The sequence below is a fragment of the Dasypus novemcinctus genome, chromosome 5, assembly GCF_030445035.2.
Source record: "Dasypus novemcinctus isolate mDasNov1 chromosome 5, mDasNov1.1.hap2, whole genome shotgun sequence".
In the NCBI taxonomy this organism is placed as follows: Eukaryota; Metazoa; Chordata; class Mammalia; order Cingulata; family Dasypodidae; genus Dasypus; species Dasypus novemcinctus.
The window spans coordinates 123,635,255-123,644,303 of record NC_080677.1 but is presented as its reverse complement, the minus strand read 5'-3'; positions in this window follow the sequence as shown (position 1 = coordinate 123,644,303).

The following is a 9,049-nucleotide window of genomic DNA, read 5'->3' as shown; positions in this document are numbered from 1 at the left end:
TTAAAGAACAAGCTAAGAAAGTAATACCCTGACTTATTTAAGGTTTGATCCTTACTGAGGCATCTTAAAGCCATGAGACTTAAAGGAAACAGAAAGCACCAGTATCAAAGTCCTTAATACGTCCATTTGCAGCCTCCCCTGGGCTTTTAGGCTACTGCTCCTTTTTAAGACTCACATGATACTCAAGTGCCACAACTGAAGAGCTACATGAATAATGTTTACAAAAGCAGAAAATGAACCAATATATACTGATGCCTAGATACAAAGCAAGTGAATGTACTAAATTACTTGTAGGTGAAATGGCATGATGTTTTGAATTTCTTTTGAAACACTGCATAAAAAACAAAATAAGGGGGTGGGGTAAAGACAGATTGAAAAAGAATGGCAAAATAGTGGGAATTGCTGAATATAAGTAATAGATACATGAGGGTTCATTATACTACTCTATTTTTATGTATGTTTGAAAATTTATATAATAAACATCTGTTTGTGTAATAAATACTAAAATATGTGGATAACTGTTGTTATTATAGAGGAAGAGTAAAGACAAGTCCAAGTGTATTGTTCACCAGATATGTACCTCTATCAGGAATGACTCATTCCACAGTCGACAATAAAACCAACCCAAACCCTCAACTTACTCCCATAGTCACCCACCCTGCTATTTCATACATTATTATACTTACCCTCAGCCTCTGAGCAAGACCAGCCCAGGATTAACTTTCTTTTTTTTTTTAAAGATTTATTTTTTTATTTATTTCTCTCCCCTTCCCTGCACTCCCCCACCCCAGTTGTCTGCTCTCTGTGTCCATTCGCTGTGTGTTCTTCTGTGTCCACTTATATTCTTGTCAGCAGCACTGGGAATCTGTGTCTTTTTTTGTTGCATCATCTCCATGTGTGCACTCCTAGGCAAGATGCACTTTTCTGCACTGGGCGGCTCTCCTTATGGGGTGCACTCCTTGTGCGTGGGGCTCCCCTACATGGGGGACACCCCTGCATGGCACAGCACTCCTTGTGTGCATCAGCACTGCACGTGGGCCAGCTCATCACACAGATCAGGAGGCCCTGGGTTTGAATCCTGGACCTCCCATGTGGTAGGTGGACCCTCTATCCATTGAGCCAAATCAGCTTCCCTAGGATTAACTTTTATTAGCAGAAAATAAGTAAATTGAATCAAGTCTAAAACAAGCAGTACCTTCTCTTTATACATGTTTTCCTATTGCCCATCTCTTCTTCTATCCACTTACCTACCAACTTCTCACCCAGTTCACTCAATTGCTCACTTGTACACCTGCTCTCCTTCCTTGATCCAGCTATATTACTTTTTGTGAACCCTTTGACCAGCTCTCTACAAACCTTCCTAAGCAGCTTTCCAACAGCTCAAACAGTATAAGAAACATTAAGTCAAAGCAATTGGGCGCAAAGGATTACCTGTTTTAAGTCATAAAATAGAGCACTAAGGAGGGTTAGAAAGTCTATTTCATAGGGAGTAGGCAGGGCATTAGAATTCCTGTAAATGGCACGCATAGGACCAGGATAAGATGCAGGCTCAGAAAAGTGGAGATAATCCTTCACTTTACATTTGCCCTGGGCTGATCTTTATAGGAGAGCTAAACTCTGAAGGAGAGCACCAGCCAACACAGAGCCAATTTACAAAGACTGTGAAAGTTGTTTTTCTGCAGTGGTTTTTTGTTTTTGTTTTTTGTCAGCACCTGGCAATCAAGGAAATCTCTGTCATATCACTATCTGGATATAAACTTAAGGAACAGACAGCTGAAAGTCTAAACCCCAGAGGTAAAACTTTAAAATATTAAGATGTACAATGTGCAACAAATATTGACAAAACAAAGAAATAGGAAATGATGTCTGATCCAAAGGAATAAGATAAATATCTAGTGGCCATCAATGAAAAAGGTCAGATTTTGGATATACCAGACAAAGATGTTTAAAAATGATTCTCAATATGCTTTAGGATGTAAAAAAAAGCACAAAGAGAGGACTAATAGATACCAGGAAATAATAAATGACCAATATGAAAATCTCAATAATGATAGAAATAAAAAAGGTATAAAAAAATAAAAAATTTTTTAGAAAGAACTCAACAGAAATACTGGTATTGACAACCACATTAACTGAAGTGAAAATTTCACTTTTAAGACCAGACTGAAAGTGGCAGAAGAAAGAACCAGTGATCTCAAAGACAGCACAATTCAAATGATCCAGGCTGATGAGAAGAAAGAAACAAGTACAGAAAAAAATCAAGCAGGACTTAAAAGACCTTTGGGATACCAATAAGTATGCCACTATATGCACTCTGGGAGTCCAAGAAGAGGAAAGAAGGAAAGGGGCATAAGGAATATTCTCAGAAATAATGGCAGAAAATTTCCCAAATTTAATGGAAGACATATATATGCACTGGCCAAAAATGTGGGAGAAGGGATATAGGAACAGTGTATGCATATGCTGTTGAAGTTAAGTTAGCATCAGATCAAACATGGTCGTTACAGATTTAGGTTGTTAAATTGAAGCCCATGGTGACCACAGAGAAAATATATGAAAAATATATTCATAAATAAATGAGAAGAAACTCAAAATGGTACAATACAAAAGTCAACTGAATGTGAGAGTAGGATTTAACAAAAGAACTGAGGGATAAAAAAGTATAAAACTTCTGAAGATCATGTACCAAAATGGTAGAAGAAAATCCTGTATTATCAGTACTTACTTCAAACATAAATGGATTAAACTCTCTAATCAAAAGGTAGATTGGCAGAATGTATTTTTTTTAAAAGCATAACACAGCTATAGGCTGTTTACAAGAGACTTGCATTAAATTCAAAGGCACAAATAGGTTGAAAGTAAAATGATAGAAAAATACATATATACCATGCAAGTAGTAACCAAAAGAGAGCTAGGGTAGGTATACAAATATCAGATAAAAATAGTCTTTAAGTAAAAAATGTTATGAAGAACAAAGAAGGTCACTATGTCCTGATAAAGGAATTAATTCAATGGTAAGATACAACAACTATAAATATTATATCTAATGGTAGAGCCCCAAAATACAGGAAGCAAATATTGACAGATTTGAAGGGAGAAGTAGATGGTTCTATATTAACAGGAGACTTAAATACTTCACTTTCAATAATGGATAGAGCATCTAGACATAAGTTTAGTAAGGAAATAGGATACTTGAGTGATATGATAAACCAAATAGATGATATTATAAACCAAATAGATCTAATGGACATTTAGAACACTTTACCAAATTAGGTTTTCAATACAATTTAGGCACAAGTAGGCATATTTGAAGGTGAGAAAAGAGCCAGTAGAAGAAGCTAGTAGGTCACAAACCCAGGAAACTTGTTCTTGGAAGTGATAGAAAGGAATGAGAATGAAACTACATATCGAGGAGTTGGTCTTGGAAAGGGCAAGCGTACCTCTTTTCAGAGGTTGGAAGAATGAATGGAGGGCTCAAATTTTAAGGAGATCAATTTGGATAAAGATAAAGATTTTGTGTGAATGACCTCAATCTTCTGGTAAAAATTATTGAATTAAATCAGATAACAGGAAAAATACTTGACACAAGGCTTGATGCCTAATAATTGCTCAATGTAAAGCGGTCAGATGAGACACAATGGTGGTGGTAGTAATGGTAATAATAAGAGCAGCAGCAAACATTTATTGAGGACCTACTATGTTCTAGGAAATTTTCTAAGCAATTGTCATGTTAGTGATAGAAGTAGAAGAAATAGTAGGAGTAGGTTGAAAGTTTCAGTAGATGACATCTCAGAAGTAGATTGGCGAGACAATCTTGGGATTAAGCGACTCCTTGTTACTAGTTAAGCAAGAGGGGTGAAGTTGATCAAGGATGGGAAGTATGGTTAACATGTGTCATTATGTCACATTCTTCTTCTTTCTGATTTTACTTATTATTATATTTTCAGATTCACTGTTGTACATATACTCAAATCTAGTTCATTCTAACTCCTACATGGCATTCCATCATTTGCATACACCACATTTTATTCATCCATTTCTATACTAAGGGACATTCAACTTATTTCCAACCCTTTGCCAGTTCAAATGATGCTGCAATAAACTTCTGAAAAATTATCTTTTATTGATCTATGGAAGATTATCTGTGGGATATATAATCAGTAAGTGCAACTGCAAAGTCATAGAATATGAACACAATGCAATTCCACTGATAGTGTTAAATTGTTCTGTAGAATGACTGTCTTAATTTTTACCCCCACTCACAGTACAGGAGAGGTCCTATTTCTCCACAACCTCACCAATAATTTATAGTACACATTATTTTGATTTTTGTGAACTGATGGCAAATAAATTTCTCATTTGTTTTTGTTGGTTTGTTGCATGCTTGTTTCATTTAATATTTGCTTAGCATCTCTTAAGTGTCAGGAATGATGCTGTATATGTGGAGCCTCAAAGTCACTGTTGGTAAATATGCTGCTGTACAAACCAGGGTACAACAGTAGTTCAAAAGGTATCACATATATTTATTACTGAACTACAGAAAACAAGAAGAAAAAAAAACTTTAGTGGGTTACATTTTCCAAACAAACTCCAGCCATTTAATGCAAAAGGGCCTTCTGCTCTGAGTGGCATGGCAAAGAACATGAACCCAGTGCAAGATAAACATGTGAGCCAGCACATGTGCTATCTCATGCAAGGCCAGTTTGGTTATCTTCTAATGGCTTTTTTTGGAGTTGTCTCTGCTTTTAAGACTGATTTTTATTTAAATCCCTTGAGAAATGAATAATTTTGCTTTTGTTTCTTGGCAAGAGATAGCTTGATCCTGAAAGTCTTATGGGAAGATATGGTTAGTAGGAAGGCCAGGTATGCACATCACTGTGATGAAGCTGGAGAAAGGAAAAGAGAGATTACATAGTTGCTTAAATTTTGTTATCTCTGAATAATAATGATGCTGAGGATCTCTTTAATGACTTATTATTCATTCAGATCACATTCTTTGCCTATTTTTCTTTCCTTATTAATTAGTGATATTGCCTTATATAAAACTATAGATAGATTTTGTTATGCATGCTGCATGTATCAATCACTGGACTATTATTTCTACTTAATTGTTCTTTGTTAAACAAAATGTTTGTTTTTAATGTAGTTAAATCCATCAACTTTTCTCTTAGAGGATTATGTACTTCATGTATCTTTAATGTGTCTATAGCATCTAATTAACTTTTCTCCATATAATAAGCCTACTTTCCACAAACCATATTTAATTGTTTTCCACTGATTTATGAAGCCATTGCCATCAATTATCAAGTTCATTTAGAGACACAGTTTTGTTTCTTGACTATCTATTCTGTGCTATATTCCTATTTGATCATACACAAGTACCAATTTATTTTACAAATTATTGCTTGGCAGTGTCTTAACATCTAGGAGGGCTAGTCATTCTCTCTCTGCCTTAGTTCAAATTTTTAAGCATTTTATTAGCTATATGAGGACATCTATTTTTCACATCTACTTTTTTTTTTAAGATTTATTTTATTTATTTCTCTCCCCTTCCCCTCCCCCCACTCCACCCCCCCCCCCCCCCAGCTGTCTGCTCTCGGTGTCCATCCGCTGCACACTCTTCCTTTTTTGTCCGCTTCTGTTTTTGTCAGCAGCACGAGAATCTGTGTTTCTCTTTGTCACGTGATCCCGCTGTGTCAACTCTCCGTGTGTGCGGCACCATTCCTGGGCAGGCCGCATTATCTTTCGCAGTAGACGACTCCCATGAACGGGGGGGCTCCCCCACGCAGGGGGAAACCCCTGCATGGCACAGCACTCCCTGCGTGCATCAGCACCGCACATGCGCCAGCTCCGCACGGGTCAAGGAGGCCCGGGGTTTGAACTGGGGACCTCCCACCTGGTAGATGGATGCCCCAACCACTGGGCCAAGTCCGCTTCCCCACATCTACTTTTAAATCCATGTCTATTTTCCCCATAATTCATGCTGAAATTTTTATTGAAACATATTAAATTGTAGCTTACACTTGAGAAAACAGGCATTTTCACAAAGCAAATGTTCTCCAGGCATGAACACATATATCTACATTGATTTGAATATTTTCTTTTCCTCTCAGGAAACATAAAATTAAGCATTTTAAAACGCACAATTCAGTGGTATTTATGTGTTCACCATGATGGGAAACCACCAGCTCTTTCTAGTTTCAAAACTTTTTCATCATCCCATAAAAATACCCTGTATCCATTAAGTAATCACTATCTGTTTCCCTGTTCCTATATCTTCTGGTAAATTCTGATCTGCTTTCTTTTTCAATAGATTTGTCAATTGTGGATATATCATATAAAAGTAATAATACAATATGTGATCTTTCATGTCTGACTTCTTTCACTTAGTTTACCCATTAATTTTCTTGATTTTTTTCCAGGTCCATGATCAAATCATCTGCAAATAATTTTATTATCTTTTATTTTATTTTAGGAGGTATCAGAGATTGAACCCAGAACCTTGTACATGGGAAGCAGGCACTCAACCATTTGTGCTACATCTGCTCCCCTATTATCCTTTGTTTTCCTTTCCTTATCACATTGGCTGCAATTCTTAGTACTATGCTAATAAGTATCATTTACACACAAAAAACTCTTATCTTGTTCTACTTTAGAAGAAATGCCTTTGAGACTTTTTTAGTAAATGTGAAGTTTGCTATAGATTCTTTGTATACAGGTTTTATTAGGTTAAAAAGTTCCGCCTATTTCTAGCTTTCTAAAATTTTCCTTATTTTCCATGTTTATTGAGATGTCTTTTTGTTTTCCTTTAGTCCATCAATGTGATAATAAATTGATAGAATTTTTGAAGTTAACCCCTTGTGTTCCTGATGAAATTGTAATTTAGTAAAAATATGTTATTTTAAATCCTTGAATTTACTTGGATAATATTAAAATGTTTTCATCTACAAAATTAGTGTTTACTTTTCTTATTGCATTCTTAGAGCTTCATAAATTTAATCTAGGTTATGTAAACCTCATAAAAGAGTTGGACAATTTTTATTTATTTACTTTTTCAATTTCTGGAAGAACTTGAAAAATATATGAGAATTATGTATCTTTTGAAACTTTGGTGAAATCTATCTACAAAATAACTTTCCATGGGGATAAGAGGAGGGCAGGGAGTTTATTTTTTTAATAGGAACATAATGTCATTAATAATTATTATGTCCAAGTTTTCTCTTTTAGGCCAATTGGGCCTTTATTTTCAGATGTGTGTCTATTGCATGCATGAATGCCTTTTAATAATATTCCTTTATTATTTTCATCTCCACTGCATCTATTTTACTCTCCACCTTTTATCATTTTGTTCATTTGTATCTTTTCTCATTATTCCTTTTTTTTTAATCCTCCCCCGTGTGACTTTTTTTTTTTTTGCATGCTGTCTGCTCTCTCTATGTCCATTTCACTGTACGTTCTTCTGTGTCTGTATTATTTTATTTCCACCTCCTCCATTGTGGCTTGCTTGCTGTCTGCTCTCTGTGTTCATTCACTGCTGGCTCTTCTGTTCTTACTTGTCTCCCTTCTTTTTGTTGCGTCACCTTTGCTAAGTCAGCTCTCCCGGGCGTCTGCGGGCTGGGCGTTGCTCTGCAGAATGCAGGTAAGCCTGCCTTCACAAGGAGGCTCCAGACACGAACAGAGGGCCTCCCACATGGTAGAAGGGAGCTCATCTGATTGAGCCACAGCTGCTTCCCTCTCATTATTCCTTTTTAAATTCTGGAAACTTACCTAAGAATTTTCGAAGAACCAACTCAAGGTTTTGGTAATCATTTTTGTTTGTTTGTTTGTCTCTTTTCTATGCCACTAAATTTCTTATGTATCAGTATAATTTCATTTTTGATATGTCAGGTTTCCTATATTCCTCTTTTTTTTATCTTCTACATTTTCACAACTTTTAAAACTTATGCAAAGCCCCCCAAAAAAGTAAACTTTCCCTCCCTAGGTGCATAGGTATGCATCAAAGTCAATAACTTGACCCACTTTTTCTCAGCTGGAGTTAGAGAAGAGCAGTATCTTTTCTCCCTGAAATCAGGTATCCCACCAGTCAATCTGCAATCTGGTGACAAATAGCTGAGAAATGTGGGTATGATGCAAGTATTCAAGTCTCTATTCAAACACACATCTCACATTACTCCAAGTCTGAGAAACTCACAGCAACCCTCTCAGAAGACTCAGGGGTATCACCAGTCTGAGGAATCTGTAGGCCCAAACAGGGAAATTTCATTGTTGACACAGCTCTTCAAATCAAGCCAGCATCCAGCTAAGGAAAACATGTATAAAACTCAAGCTCCTGCTTATATATCCTGAAAATTATGTCCAAGATGCACTTGGCACTGTTTCCATAACTCTGAATCATAAATACTTAACTGCTTGTGAGTGATATCATCATACCCGTGATTCCTAATCACTAGGTAGACCTGTACAGACTGAGTCCCATCCCAACTGCTTCTCATCTCTCTGAAACCAATGGGAAAACTATGTGCAGAAAAAAAAATAAGAATGAGAGAACGTTCTAAGTTTGGAAAGCTCAGGGCCAGGGAAAGGTGGGATAGAGTTTTATAATAGGCAATATTTTGATCATGGTTCTTCAATATAATAATTATAAGTGATGTTTAGGTAGCACCTTAAACTTACAAATATTTTCATAAACAAGATGTCATTTTAAAAATTTCAAAACAATCTGCAAACTAGACATAGTCTATATAGCAAAAGATTGGCAAATTTGGGATTAGAACTCAGAACTTTGAACCCAGAAACCTCCTTTCCAACTCTTCTCTTCTCCATGGGGTTTGAGTTCTGCTCTCACCCAGCCCTTGGTGTAGCTCTTTACACTTTACAAAGAAGAGAAGATGGGAGGAGTAAGACCCACCTCTTCCTACATAACTATCATTCAGTCCTTCACATTATCTTTAATATAACAATTGTGTAGAGAATGAAAGAACTGCTTATTATCAGTAAGGGAACTCATTCTACTATATTGCGGAATTCTTTTCCATATAAATATTCTATG